This window comes from Tachypleus tridentatus, chromosome 7, assembly GCF_004210375.1.
Source record: "Tachypleus tridentatus isolate NWPU-2018 chromosome 7, ASM421037v1, whole genome shotgun sequence".
Taxonomy (NCBI): Eukaryota; Metazoa; Arthropoda; class Merostomata; order Xiphosura; family Limulidae; genus Tachypleus; species Tachypleus tridentatus.
Window position 1 is genome coordinate 178,206,832 of NC_134831.1, and position 13,983 is coordinate 178,220,814.

Here is a 13,983-nt window from a genome sequence, read left to right on the forward strand (position 1 = left end):
GTTGTCTTGTACCGATGAGCTTAAAATTGTTTTATTTTAGATGAATCGTACTAATTTGATATTTTAGGAAGGTATAAAGAAAGAACTTAGTTTAAAAAGTAAATAATGTAGTGTTTTCCTTTTATTATTTGTTGCCTAAATTATTATAAAATATTAACTTAATAAACGAGCTATTGTATATAGTTAGAAATATAACAAAAATATTCTACTTTTAGAAAATTTATTTCTAAGATAGACTGTCCATTGCATATATATTAATTCTGGTTACTGTACTTTATAAGTTGTATGTTTATTTATAATATAACACATAATTAGTGTTATGATGGGTGGAAACGTACAATTTGAGATAAATCTATTTAATTGTATTTTGATTTGAAATAATGATTTTTAAAGACGTCATTATTTTCGCAAGAGGGAGCTTTTTTTGGTAGTAAATGGCATGTGGAACCTTCATTGTTTGTGGTTCTCTGAACGTGTTGTGAACAATGGTAAATATGATAAAAATATCCATTCGCATCTTTAAGTAATTTTTGGAATACAATGTTTTATTATTATTATTTGTTTAAAGTAAATTGCGTGAAAACATGAATTCTGTTTCATGAATTTGAAGTTCTTCGTGAACGTTTAATTTTACTTCGAATATTTGTGATAATGGCGTGTTTTGTTAGGTTAAATAATATTAATTATTGGTTGAATCCTGCAGAGGTAGAAGCATTAAGTTTATTACTAATATTAGTAATGTTATCGCTGTTGAAAATAAAATACTTATTATGATATTATTTTCCGTTTTCCTTTGTTTTTGAAATTTAAATTTTAATGCCTTACTTTGCCCAAACTTTAGTGTCACTCAGTTATTGACTAAGGTTACGTTAATTATTATTTTAAGAAACCTTAATTTATTTAGCCCATATTATTATTTGAATTTATTACTGTTAGTGGTAACATAAAATTTACGATCAGTGTATTTTAAAGTTATCTATTATTACTATTAATTATCTGTGTAAGTTGGGTTTGGAGAGGGAAATTGAAAACAAAGAAATGTAAATTTTTTTATAGTAAATGATGGAAAAGCAATTATTTAGTAAAAATGTCAGTAATTGTAAGGTTGATGTACATTATACAAAGACCATGCCAGTGTATCAAGTAATTGTGATATATAAATTATAAACGATCACTTTGTCTGTTACTAGAATAAAGTAAATAGAGATGGTAATTTGTATATATTTCTTGACTTGTATACTTGTGTTCAGTGGAGAAATAGCCCTAAGCCTAATAATTAATTTTTTACTTGTAATCTATATTTATATCTTGGACCACAATTTGAGCCAGTGTGTGTGATGTTATGGGTGGGAGGCAGTGTACTGTGGTTGATAATCAAAAGTATTAAACTTTTGTAAAACCAAAAATGATAGAGAAGGAACATGCTAACATAAAAAAATGTGCATGTATGCTATGCCTAATGTTTTATTTTATGAAAAATTATTAATCAAAAAATATTTCTAGTACCATATGTTGACCTTATAATTATTTATAATATTTCATAGTTTTTCAGTATTTGGTATTTTGCATAAGTTTTATTTCATTAAAGACTGTTTAACCAGTGATAAGTTACTTTAAATTTATAAGACAGTCTTGTTCTCAAGAGCTGATATTGTATAAATAATTTTTAGTTTAATGATTTTAAATTTCCAAAAGAGAGAGAGAGTTTTAGCTGGTTAAATTTGTATCAAAATATTTTAGGTTTATTACATATTGTGCTTAGACATGAATAAAGGTTATTATATGAAGTTATAGAAAATGTGTTTAAAAGTCAATTATGTGCTTAAGGATGCCAGAAAACTGGAGAATAACTTGTAATTGAATAGTTTGTTCTTAGCCATGCACTTGTGGGAAAACTAAAATGGTAGTGCTATTCATATCATGCTGGTGTGACTTAACTTGTTTAAGAATGCAAATGGCAGTCAAATAAAAATAACTTTAAAAAATGTATTTCAAACTGAACTTTTCAGAGTTTCACAGGTGTTCAGTGAACTGTTTTTTAAACAGAATTATTAGAAGTGTAATGTCTTTATTCTAAAAGAATTGCCTTCTCTTTCTCTGAATAAGTTTGTGGGTAAGGAGAAATTATTTCAAGTCTGTGTTGTAGTTGGTGCTTTGTGAGAATAATATAATTTTTAAAATATTAACATAACAGCACGTCTTGATTTTATATTTTTTATTATTCAAATAAAGAAGATTTATTACTTATATATTAATAATATCTTTTAGATCATGGCTATCTTAATATATTCTGATTGTTTCTTATTTTCAGATGATGTATGGCATCTTTTAATTATTTTGTGAAACAGTTGTCATTTTTTTAAACATGATGAAAAGAACAGTCTTCATGGCTCCAACCAGGATTTTGCCGGAGATGTTTACCCCAATGATTTAGCAACAAGAGAGGTATGTTATAGTTTCAGTACGTTCAGTATCAGCTCTGTTGTATATTATGCATAGTTAACCCAAGATATACAGATGGAGTCCTTGTGTTTCAGTTTTTAACACGTATTTCTAAACTTATATTAAAGTGGTACTGGGTTGATGACAGTAATGTAAGTCACACACAATGTACACAGTTTAAGTTCATCTGTTTTGTGAGTTGTACAAGTTGATTGGATCTTTAGTGTGAGTGTTGTAACTGTGAAACCAACATTACGTTAAACACAATGGTAGTTTGTTATTGATTTAAGGGCCAGTTAATCATTTGATAGTTGATACAAGAGTTCTGTAATTTATACAAGAAATTTAGTTGTACGTGGAATTTTACATTTTAATGTATTGTTTTCCATCTTAAACAAATAACAAAATGGGAAGTTTCAGCAGTTATTTTTGGCTTATTGTTAAATGTTTTATATAGTTACTAATAATTAGACTTAGGCTATCTTAGCCAATTAAGACATCTACATGTATAACAACTTTAAGTGTCAAATAAGAATGTTAGGATTTTACAAGTAGAGAAATGCATTATTTATATATATAATAATAATCTATTGGTTTATTAACTGGTGTATTCAGATATTGGGATAGGTAGTTTGTGAAAGAAAATGATCCAAGATTACTGATTAAAACCACAAGCAGTCAGTGAAACACTTGTCACATAGTTAGTGTTTGACGTTACACTTGTGGAAAATTAAGGCACAACTAAAACATTGGTGAAGTTCATATCGTTCTGGTATGATTGTTCATTGTTTTTATTGTGTTGAGTTTCTTGAGAGTAGAGTTAGGTGGCATCATCTAGCTCTTAGAATAGGAACTTACACTTTAGACTTACTTGTCACAGTAATCATGTTACGTGTTCCTGCCGAAGGTCATTTCCAGCTGTTTTCTGTATTTAACTAGGGGAATCTATCTACACTTTCTAAAGATGGCATCCACGTGTGTCTGACAAATGGTGGCTCATCCAAGATTCTTTCTCCTTCTGGTTCTTGAGTTTAAACACCTACACTGCCATCTAGTTACAAGCCCTCATCCTCATGGCAGGATGTCTTTATTGCAAGTAGACAGGTGTGTCAGAAGGAATACGGAGGGCCAGCATCACCACTGGCAGTCTTGGTTTCGATAAAGTGTGTGATTATGGTCTTGGGTATTTACGTGTCTATAGCAGATAGCTAAGTGTAACTTATTACAAATTAAGCATGATTTGATTTGTTAAGAAAGCTAAATGATTTGGTGTTATACATTAAAGCCACAAGCAGTCAGTGAAGCACTTGTCACTTAGTTGGTGTTTGTTACACCACAAAACAGTGATAAGGTGTTCATGCTATTCTTGTATGATCAACCGTTTTTCAAGTAATGTCATTGAAAAGAAAGATATAAATAAATTTAAAAAGCTAATACTGTAGATAACAGATCAACTTTGAATCATGAGTTAATGTTGGTAAGTTTTGTGGTGAACTGTTAAAAACAAGATGGTTTACAGATTTAGTTAAAGTAATCATGGAAAATTTTCTGTTAACGTGAAGATTTAAAACAAGTATTTAAATAATGTGGAATTTATTAGGTATTTTAAGTCGGATCATCTCGATTTTCTATGCTGGGTAGCTTATCAAAACTAGTTCTCAATTAACGATCTCATATTTAAGTTTCTAAAATACATTAGGCCTTCAGTAATTATCTACTACACCTTTTAATTTTTAAGACATTTATCTGTGTTCCTTTTTATAATTGTTTTCATAGTTAAGTGTTTAATTTGCTTTTGGTTGTTTACCAAGTTTGTATAAACTTTAGATAAACTTTAGATGAGTAAGTAAAGTTACTTAACTTCCTCTAATTATTAATATTGATGTCACACTGTGTACTCCTAGTTAGACCAGTATAGTAAAGTATCTGTAGTAATTACTGAGTTAAGTTTTCATTTTGGCTTAATTTTGTAAGCTTCTTTGATCTGTAATCAGTAAGTTATAAATTTTGAAAAATTATTTACAGAATGAAGATTATTTATTTCGTGGCATCCACCAGTTTTTGTCATCCAATAAGTGTTTCCTAATGGTTGGTAAGTTGGTTTTTAAATGATGAACCTGGATCATCATATTTGCACTTAGTTTAGTATGAATCTTTCAAATACAAAGACTGTTTATTGCATGTTTAACCTAAAAATTATATTTTTTTGTAAACTATTTATACTGCAAATTGCTTGTAGGCCCATGACTTTGTCATCTAGAATGTTGTTAATGCCATTCAATCCACTTGCTGTATGTATTCTACAGAGAAAGTGAGTGGTTTCATCCACTTTGTTAACCCTAGTGTTTCAACAGTAAAAACAGTATCTAATCTGTATAAGAGCCAGTGCGCATTATGTTATGCTTCATTTCTCAAAAAGAGGAGTCATAAAGTCAAATTTTATTCATCCAGCTAGAATAGTTCTGTTACTGTCTGACCTTTACTAGTAATTTTAGTGTGAGGAGTGCAAAGGGTTGTGAAACCTTATAAGAGTAGTGAGTGTTGATATAATCTTAGACATAGTATGGAATCACCTAGCCTAGGGCCATGTACATAAAATATATAATGAAAGTAATAAATATTGATTCAGTTTTGAACATAAATCATTTCTGAATTAATCTATTACCTACTGTATCACCAGTTTTTATTTAAAAACTCTGTAATCAATAGAGACTAAATTGAGAAATTATACTTTCATTGCTAAGCAACATGCCGTAAAAGTCATTGTTGGAATGTAGTTTTACCAAAACACACTGGCTCTCTATATATTCAAGTTGTTAATGTAACTGATTTTTACCAGTAATTGTTCTCTGAATATGGCAGTAACTCATTACACGAATTATTATAATTTACTTGCAAATGAATTTACCAACGTTTGACTACTTTGACTGCATTTGTTGGTCAAACTTGATTTTGCAGGATTTATTTCTTTCAGTTAGCCATGAAATATGAGATTACAATATATCATGATGTGGGAGAGTGGTACTAGTTGCCTGAATATTTTTTACAGGTTATTTGCTAGTTAGACTAAATAACATGTGATGGAAAGTGTTGACTCCATTGGTAGTAAATGATATAATTTGTAAAGGCAGGTGAGGTAGTATTTTATTTAGTTTATTGTTTAATATAATTTAAATCTTATAAACACTACCAGTCTTCAACATACCAAGTCTTACATATCAGATGAATTTCTTAATCCAGTTTTATCATCCTTTTATTTTAATGTAAACAATTATAATCTCTTTTGGGAGATACATCTGAGCCTAGTCAGCACCTATAGCTTTTATTTGTTTGGAGACAGGCTCTTTTACACACACAATTTTGAAGAATGTATTGGTTTATTAGTGTAGATAGTTCATGAAAGAAAATGATCTAAGATTACTGATTAAAACCACGAGTAGTCAGTGAAGCACTTGTCATGTAGTTAGTGTTTGACGTTACACTCGTGGAAAATTAAGGCACAACTAAAACAGTGGTGAAGTTTGTGTCGTTCTGGTATGATTGTTCATTGTTTTTATTGTGTTGTGTTTCTTGAAAATAGAGTTAGGTGGCATGATCTGGCTCATAGTATAGAAACTTACAAAAGGTACAAAACTTACATTTATAAAGATAACAAATACCCTTGGATCAGCTTAGTATTATTTAAAAATAAATTATCTAAAGAGGTGTGGAAATTTAGATTTTTTGTATTTATAGATGTAGTTTTGATCCACAAGTGACTGAGGTGAGCTAAATTATTTGTGGTCAGTAGCAATAGTGTGAATAATGTTGAGCTGAAGGTCATATGAGATAGTATTTAAAGGAATTAATGTCTCAGATCAATCCAGTTCTCAGACTGTTCTAAAATTTACATGTTTTGTTTTTATAATTTAATTATAAAATAATTTTTGATGAAGTAGGTAGTTATATAAGCATAATTAAGTTATATAAATTGAAAGTTTCCACTAGTTGAGGATCCATGCGTCTTTCTCGTAAGTTTAAATGTTCACACATTCATCTCGTTTAAAAGTTAGGTAAATTTCACTTCTAATAGGTTATAAATATACATACACCCATGTCTGATTGGTGGATGAATCTTTTTGCAGTTTAATTATAAAATATTATAAGGTAGAGGAGACATTATTATCTGATGTTATGACAAAAACTCGAGAGAGATCCGATGTTACTTTTGTAAACGTTGAAATGTGTCTGGAACATTTTATTTGCAAACTGCTGAAATTTGTGGATTGTTATACAAAGTTTTTTGTTATAATAATAGCTACACATTAACATAGATGTGACAAAATACATGTTTTGTCCAGTCAAGAAGGTAAGTTAATTATTTTCACTTGCTTGTGGTTCAGTTATAGATTACTAATTATGAAATAAAGTTACAGTTGAGTAGAAGGTTATTAGATTGAGATAAGTCATGGTTTTCTTGCACCAATTCAAAAAAATTGTTTTGATTAAAGAGACTTGATGTTTTATTGAATGTAGGTCAAAACACAATTGTTGGTTATTTTGCAATATTTTTATGAGCCAATTGTTAGTTTCTAGGAAAATGAATTGAAGTCTGTAAACAAAATGCGTGACTTACAGATGTTAAAATAACAGATTTTGTACAAAATATCTTCCAGATCTCTTACAAAAATCAACATAAAGTGTATTTATATATCAAATTTCTGAACAGAAAAAAAAAAAGTTTTTATTGTTTCATAAGAACATGGTACTTAAAGGATTCTATTGTTTTTTAACATGAGTAATTTCCAAGCTATTTACAATTCTGCAGTGTTTGAAGTGGACCTTGTAGGCAACTTGCAACAAATGTTTTTCCGGTAAAATCTCTTATTTTGGCATGCCGTGCTTTTACATACATGTAATATGAATTTTTTATTTTTTCAGTCACCTTTGGGCTTGATTCAGTTGCCTTACTCAAGGAAGATGTGTTTTAAGTATGGTGGTGGAAAAATGACCTGACCAAAACACTTCTGATAAACTGGTAAACTAGTTGTTTACCAATCTATGTCCTGCTGTCTATTTCATGTCTCAATAATGTGAAATGTGACCAGACAATTAATGAAAAGTAACCTGTTTAAATATTTCTCTATGTATTCATTCTATATGTTTACAATAAAGTGTAAAAGAGGTAAAAGCCTTCTTGTGATTTAAGAAAACTAATGATACATGATGAATTATCTAATTTTTAAATATAGGATTTTTTTTTTTAATGTTGAGTGAATGAAGGGATTAGTGCACATGCTGTGACCTTTTACAGAGTGCCATTCACCATTATTAATTAGCTCATGTCTGTTAACTGTTCATTTCTCCTACATAATTGATTTAAGGATGGTTTGTGGTTGAGTAAATTTCAGGTACAACATACAAAGATATAGGCTGTTGGTAGACTGTAACCAAGCTTCATCAGGTTCTCACTTGTCATATGGTACCTGATCACTCTCAGCTGGGGCCCAGTGGTTAAAGCACTCAACTTGTAATCCAAGAGTTTCGGGGTAGAATCTCTGTCACACCACCAAACGTGCTTGCTCTTTCAGCCGTGGGTGCATTATAACGTAACGATCAATCCCACTATTTGTTGGTAAAAGAGTAACCCAAGAGTTGGCAGTGGATGGTGATGACTAGCTGCCTTTCCTCTAGTCTTACACTGGTTAATTAGGGATGGCTAGTGCGCAATAGCCCTCGTGTAGCTTTCTGCAAAATTCAAAAACAAACATTCAGCTGTAGGCTGCTAGTAGACTAGAACCAAGTCTTGTCAGGTTCTCACCTATTATATGGTACTTGGTTAGTCTCATATATAGGTTCTTGACAAACACTAAATGCTTCCAACATTCTGGTCACACACTAAACATTGGTACAGACTACAAGTATGTTGATGTTTTAATTTGTGTAGGATGTTAGTCAGTCATGTAGTTCACAAGATACTGGTGTGTCCAAGCTATGGTAATGTGTCGTGTTTCAAAGCTTATAGAATTCTAAACAGACAAGTCAATAATTACATAATATGCATTATATTGTTTTCTACAAGGATTGGAACAAGGCACAAAGAGTTTATATTGACTTATGACAAGTTTTGTTCTTGATATCAAAATTCAGCGCATGTCCACATCAGTTTGACCGAATTGGTGTTGCCGTGTTATTCCTTGTGTTATACAGGGTGGCTCGTAAGTCCCTACCCATCAATATATCTTATGTATCCAGTGTATCTGTGTGCTGTCCCTCATTCTCGCTGCATAATATTAAGCGACGCCATGTTCTGTGAGACATTTTCCTCAACATCGGCCATATTTCTCTGAAAAAAAAGAATTGCATAATTGAATATAACATAATAACATATGATGGGTAGGGACTTACGGGCCACCCTGTAGAATGTAGTAACGAACATCCTGAAACACCTTGTGAATCCGTTACAGCTGTCATGTTCTACATTAAAGTTTCATTTTTTTTTTATCATAATTATTAAAGTACAACTTGTTGGACTTATGAACGTGATTTGAGGATGGGTCTAAGATTAGCGTAAACGAACAAAAGAGTTAGTGAAAGCTGGGTCATAGAACATAAAGATTAAATATTCCGATTTTAATGAAAATATGCAGCTATTTTTATAGTTCTTACATTTATGTAAAAAGAATCAAACCTTTAACCTTTAGATATCTTTTCCATTCTATTATAAAACATTGAAAATTTAAATTGTTTTAAATGTTTTTGAATGGAAATAAAGGCGTTGTTAGGGTTTAACAAACCTAAAGTATTCATTAGAATACATGTAGGGTAACAAATGTTTTATTGATTAGCATCAATATTTCTTAATCCTAATTGCCATCTGGTGGTCAAAATTATTGGTAAGGATAATACTCTCAAAATTAAAATCGAAAATATATAGAAGTTAAAATACAAATTTTAAAATAGTTTATTTTAACTTTTTTGCTTTTAAGATAGCTTTAATTTTCGAAAACATAAAGTTTTTAAAATTCTTTTTTTGGTGTAATAGTTTCATTTGAGTTTGAAGTTTCACCTATAACAGCGAAACGGTAAATAATCATCCAGTGTTATACTGGTTCTGTCTGGTGTTTTGTTTATTTAGCATTGACAAAAAGTATTTGCACTATACTTAAATTACACTAAACAGTTATTAGAATTAGAAATTGTCTCGTGTTAAAAACAAAACGGAGGAACTATAGTGTAAAGCTACAACGGAATATCTGCACCCCCCTTTATTGGTTCAGCAGTATGTCTGAAGGCTTTTAACAGTAGAAGTGGGAACAGTAGAAATAGCCCGTTGCGTTTAATTACAAACACTTTACAATGCGGTGGATCGAATCTCGGATTTGTGAGTTGGCTGTCCGTGAAATTGTCTTTGGTTGTTCCTCACTATTTTAATGGCCATCAACCGTTACAGATATGTTTCAACCACTTTTTGGTAATGATATATTGATAATATTTTATTAGCCTTTGGGGGAGAAGAAATGTTTCCAATATATTAACAGTCAAAATAAAGAGAGAATTTACAACAGATGAATACATTTTTTGTACAAATCTCATAGTATGTTAGTTATCGACCGTGTATGTGATACAAATAATGTTGGAGATCCACTCGAAAACAATAAAAATGTGAAACACGTATAATCCAGTCACACGGCGTGCTTTTAGGCTTACCAAATAGCTATCCTTTTCTTCACAAATAGTCTTTCTCGGTAAAGGAAATATAGTTATTGATCATAACCATTTGTTGGTAAAGGTGGGGAGAAGATAAGTAAAATACATAAAATACTAACAGACCCACCAACCGATATTATGAGTTACTGATTAAATTATGCAACAACAACGAAAGGGGTAGTAGCATAAAACGTACATATGGTGAGAATTTTTTTACAAAAAAAAAAACTGTAACCAAAAAGTTTAAAAGAATTAAACATTAATGAGCATACGGGGCCTAATGGTCAGGATGGTCGATTTGAAAAACTGGTTTAAATTCCTTTTGTAAATAGAAGAGTTCGTTTTGACAAGCTGACTTCCATCTTAGGCATAACCATACTAAGTTAGGAGCAGGTAGCCCTCTAGTAGCTTTGCATGAAATAAAAACGAAATAATATATGGCTGAAGGACAAAAAGTGAATTTCAAAATTATCACAACATCGCGTGTAGAACGAAAACTCGAATAACTGAAAAAATACGGAAGTATTAATCTTTTCAAAAAACGCCGTAATACGTAAAAACTCGTTAACGTATTAAAAAAAGCCAAATGGAGCTCGTGTCTTAAATATTATTTGGTTGGAGTTACAAGCACTTCGAAGGTGATAATGTCTCGCTCTTAGAAACGAAATGTATGTAAATAAATCTTTAGTCTATGACGTTTAATAAAGCAAACATTCTTATTCTAGAGTTTAAAGTCATTATTTTTAGCCGCGGCACATTGGCTCATGTAATAGTTTTATTTTTTAACTCATAGGTTCATCTCTTGAACACAGATCTAATTGCAGTAGTGATTACTGGGGATTTGTTCTTGATTTTTTTCATAATACAAGATGTAAAAGTTTCTTTATTTAGTACTTCGTTGTATGATACTCCACCAGTAGCTACGTCAAAAAGTTGTAATTATTACGATTATTTCCTGTCGGCCATATTGTGGAATTAATAGTAAAAATGACAAAAACAAATGTTTTGGTTGTTTTTTTATTTTCATAATGAAATATAAAATATTATTAGGTGTAACTGACTAACCTTAGTAACATAAAAACTTCGGTTTTATGTTTGTTTTGCTCATTGACTCAGCGGTAAGTTTCTGAACTAACAACGTTAAAAATCTGGTTTTGATACTTGAGATGGATACTTCACAGATAGCACATTCTTTAGTAATAAACTTTATTATTATACATTTCTAAGAAATTGTCAGCATTCTGCCCATAAACATTTATTTGTTTTAAAATGTAAAGTAATGTGGAGTCGGAGTTTGTAAGTGAAAAAAATTATGTGATTGGATTCATCAAAATTTGATCACATGACATAACTACTGTGCTTATTTAGGAGTATTTAGTTAACACATAATGATGTAATCTTGAAAATTTATTAATTATTATTACGTATCGTATATGATAGTTATGTACGGTTTTCCTAAACGTTTTTAGGTGTAGCACCAGATTAATGTGTGGAATAATTGAAATTATGCGATAAGAGTTTTGAGTCAAAAATCAGGAAATTTTTATCTGATATAAAGAGAAAAAGAAGTTTGCACTGGAAACAATGTCTTTTATGATAACAAAGAAACGTATTCTACCTGAAATTATATATTGTGAAATATAATAGTTTCTATAGTTACCACTAGATGGCATTAAGCAGGTCAAATTTTATTTGTGCAAGATGTAATACAGAGCGAGCTGTACATTTATTGATGCATTTTCGTTAGCACAAACTACACGATGTGCTATATGTGCTCTGTTAACCGCAGGGAATCGAACCCGGAATTTTGTTTATTTTATAGTTCTAAACTTACTGCTTACTGACAGGAGTTGGCGTTTATAAATATGAGGGTAATTGGATTAAGACCATTGTTTTCTTCAGAAATTCGATGTGGAAATGTTTAAAAACAGCACTAGTTTTAAACTTGAAAAAGAATAAAAGTAAAACTATATAACTCGAAATTAGAAAATACATTTTTCGTGTTTTTCAAATTCATGAGTTTATTTTTCAGATTATGTTTCATCAAAATATAAAATCTACTTTTATTTTTTGATGTTTTATTTGTTTGTTTTGAATTTCGCGCAAAGCTACTCGAGGACTATCTGCGTTAGTCGTCCCTAATTCAGCAGTGTAAGAGTAGAGGGAAGGCAGCTAGTCATCACCACCCACCGTCAACTCTTGGGCTACTCTTTTGCCAACTAATAGTGGGATTGACCGTCACATTATAATGCCCTCACGGCTGAAAAGGTGATCATGTTGTGTGCGACCGGGATTCGAACCCGCGATCCTCGGATTACGAGTCGAACGCCTTAGCGCGCTTGGCCATGCCGGGCCTTTTTAATGTTCCAAACATATCTATTGGTGGAATTTGGATGTTTGGGGGACTTTTATTTTCAAAATATTTTTAGTGGGACGCTAAAAAAGGTTTTTTCGTGTGTAATAAAATTTTTTTGAGAAAAAGTACAAAGTGAAAAGAGAACTTTTCATATTTCTTTCGTTTTTCTTTTTTGTTTTTTTTGTCCCAGGGTTTTCACGTAAAGCTATTCAGAAGGCTGTCTCTACGTAGCCGCCCATATTTCTCAACCGACATTTTTTAGGGAAGAAAGTGAAGAGCATCCACCACCAACTCTCGAGATATCCTTGTCTAACCGAAGAGTGGGGATTGACGGTTACTCTTATATAGCACCCAAGCGTTAAAAGTGTGGAGTGAATTTTCGTGGCACTGGACAGCGAAATAGGATTCCTCTTGTTCACAATCTGTATATTTTAGTCAATTGACCAACCCATATATGGTTCAGGTATGCCAATCTATGGACCACGCCCATCCCATATATGGTTCATGTACACTAATCAATGTACCACGCCCAGCCCACATATGTTTGGAACGACCGTTTTTTAGCCGTTCATAATTTTGAACTTACGGATTGGCCGTAACATTATGTCTCTCCCACAGCTGAAAGGGCGAACATGTTGATGGACGGGATTGAATTCGCGAGTCATGCGTGCTAACCACCAGACCCAAATTAAAAACGAATGATGCCGCTCATATCCTATGGAATAGCTTTGTGATTAAAGACAAAACGAATAAGAAATACTTATTATTTCTGTAAGTAAAGAAAAAATTATTTTCTCCCTAAATACGTTTAACACTTCTACGAAAAGTGGGGCCTAATAGGCCCCAGAGCAACTTGAAAGGTTATTAATATTAGGTTAATCATTTTGTATTTAAATGAAAACACTTTTCATAGGAGTGTTAAAGCTTAAGACGTAGGTTTATTTTTCAGCACCGAACGATACAGTATGCTTTCCGTGCTCTGAGGATGCGAGAATCCAGCCCCGTATTTTAAGTGCTGCACGACCGTGAATGTACTGCTTACATGAAGATTACACAGAGCTAAGTGATGCAGATAAAAATAAAAGTCCCAACCATCTTCTGCTGCACATTTCTTAAAACAATCAAAATCAAATATTCTTGAAAACTTTTAACCACGAAAGACTGTAAGGAAAACAAAAAGCCATTTGCCAAGTCTTAAAGCACACTGTGTGACTAGATTATACAACTTCGAAGTAAAGGATATTAGTTCCCTTGACGCATGTTCACATTTTTATTGTTTTTGAATGAATTCACAACATCATTCACACAATAAAGTATTTATAATGAACCTTGCATGTTTGAAGTAACGCGTGCGTGTCTTTCCGTGTTTCTGCAAAACACACTGTTAGACTACATACGTTTCTGAACCGCCTCAGAGATCATATGATGGTCATATTCACACTTTGACATTCACGAAAGCCACTCGTGAGAAGAAATGAAATTTGGAATCATTGAAA

The 13,983-nt window shown here is 31.6% G+C and overlaps 1 long non-coding RNA gene across 3 annotated transcripts; it reads left to right on the forward strand.

The window, feature by feature from the left end:
- Window positions 1-385: 385 nt before the first annotated feature.
- Window positions 386-13,754, forward strand: LOC143257362 (uncharacterized). Of its 3 annotated transcripts, XR_013031814.1 has the most exons (6): window positions 386-488; window positions 2,312-2,445; window positions 3,382-3,625; window positions 4,468-4,534; window positions 7,363-7,459; window positions 12,678-13,754. It is a non-coding gene; the product is annotated as an uncharacterized LOC143257362 (long non-coding RNA). The 3 variants fall into 3 exon arrangements; XR_013031812.1 differs by lacking the exon at window positions 12,678-13,754 and having other exon boundaries at window positions 7,363-7,612; XR_013031813.1 differs by lacking the exons at window positions 3,382-3,625; window positions 12,678-13,754 and having other exon boundaries at window positions 7,363-7,612.
- The last annotated feature ends 229 nt before the right edge of the window (window positions 13,755-13,983 follow it).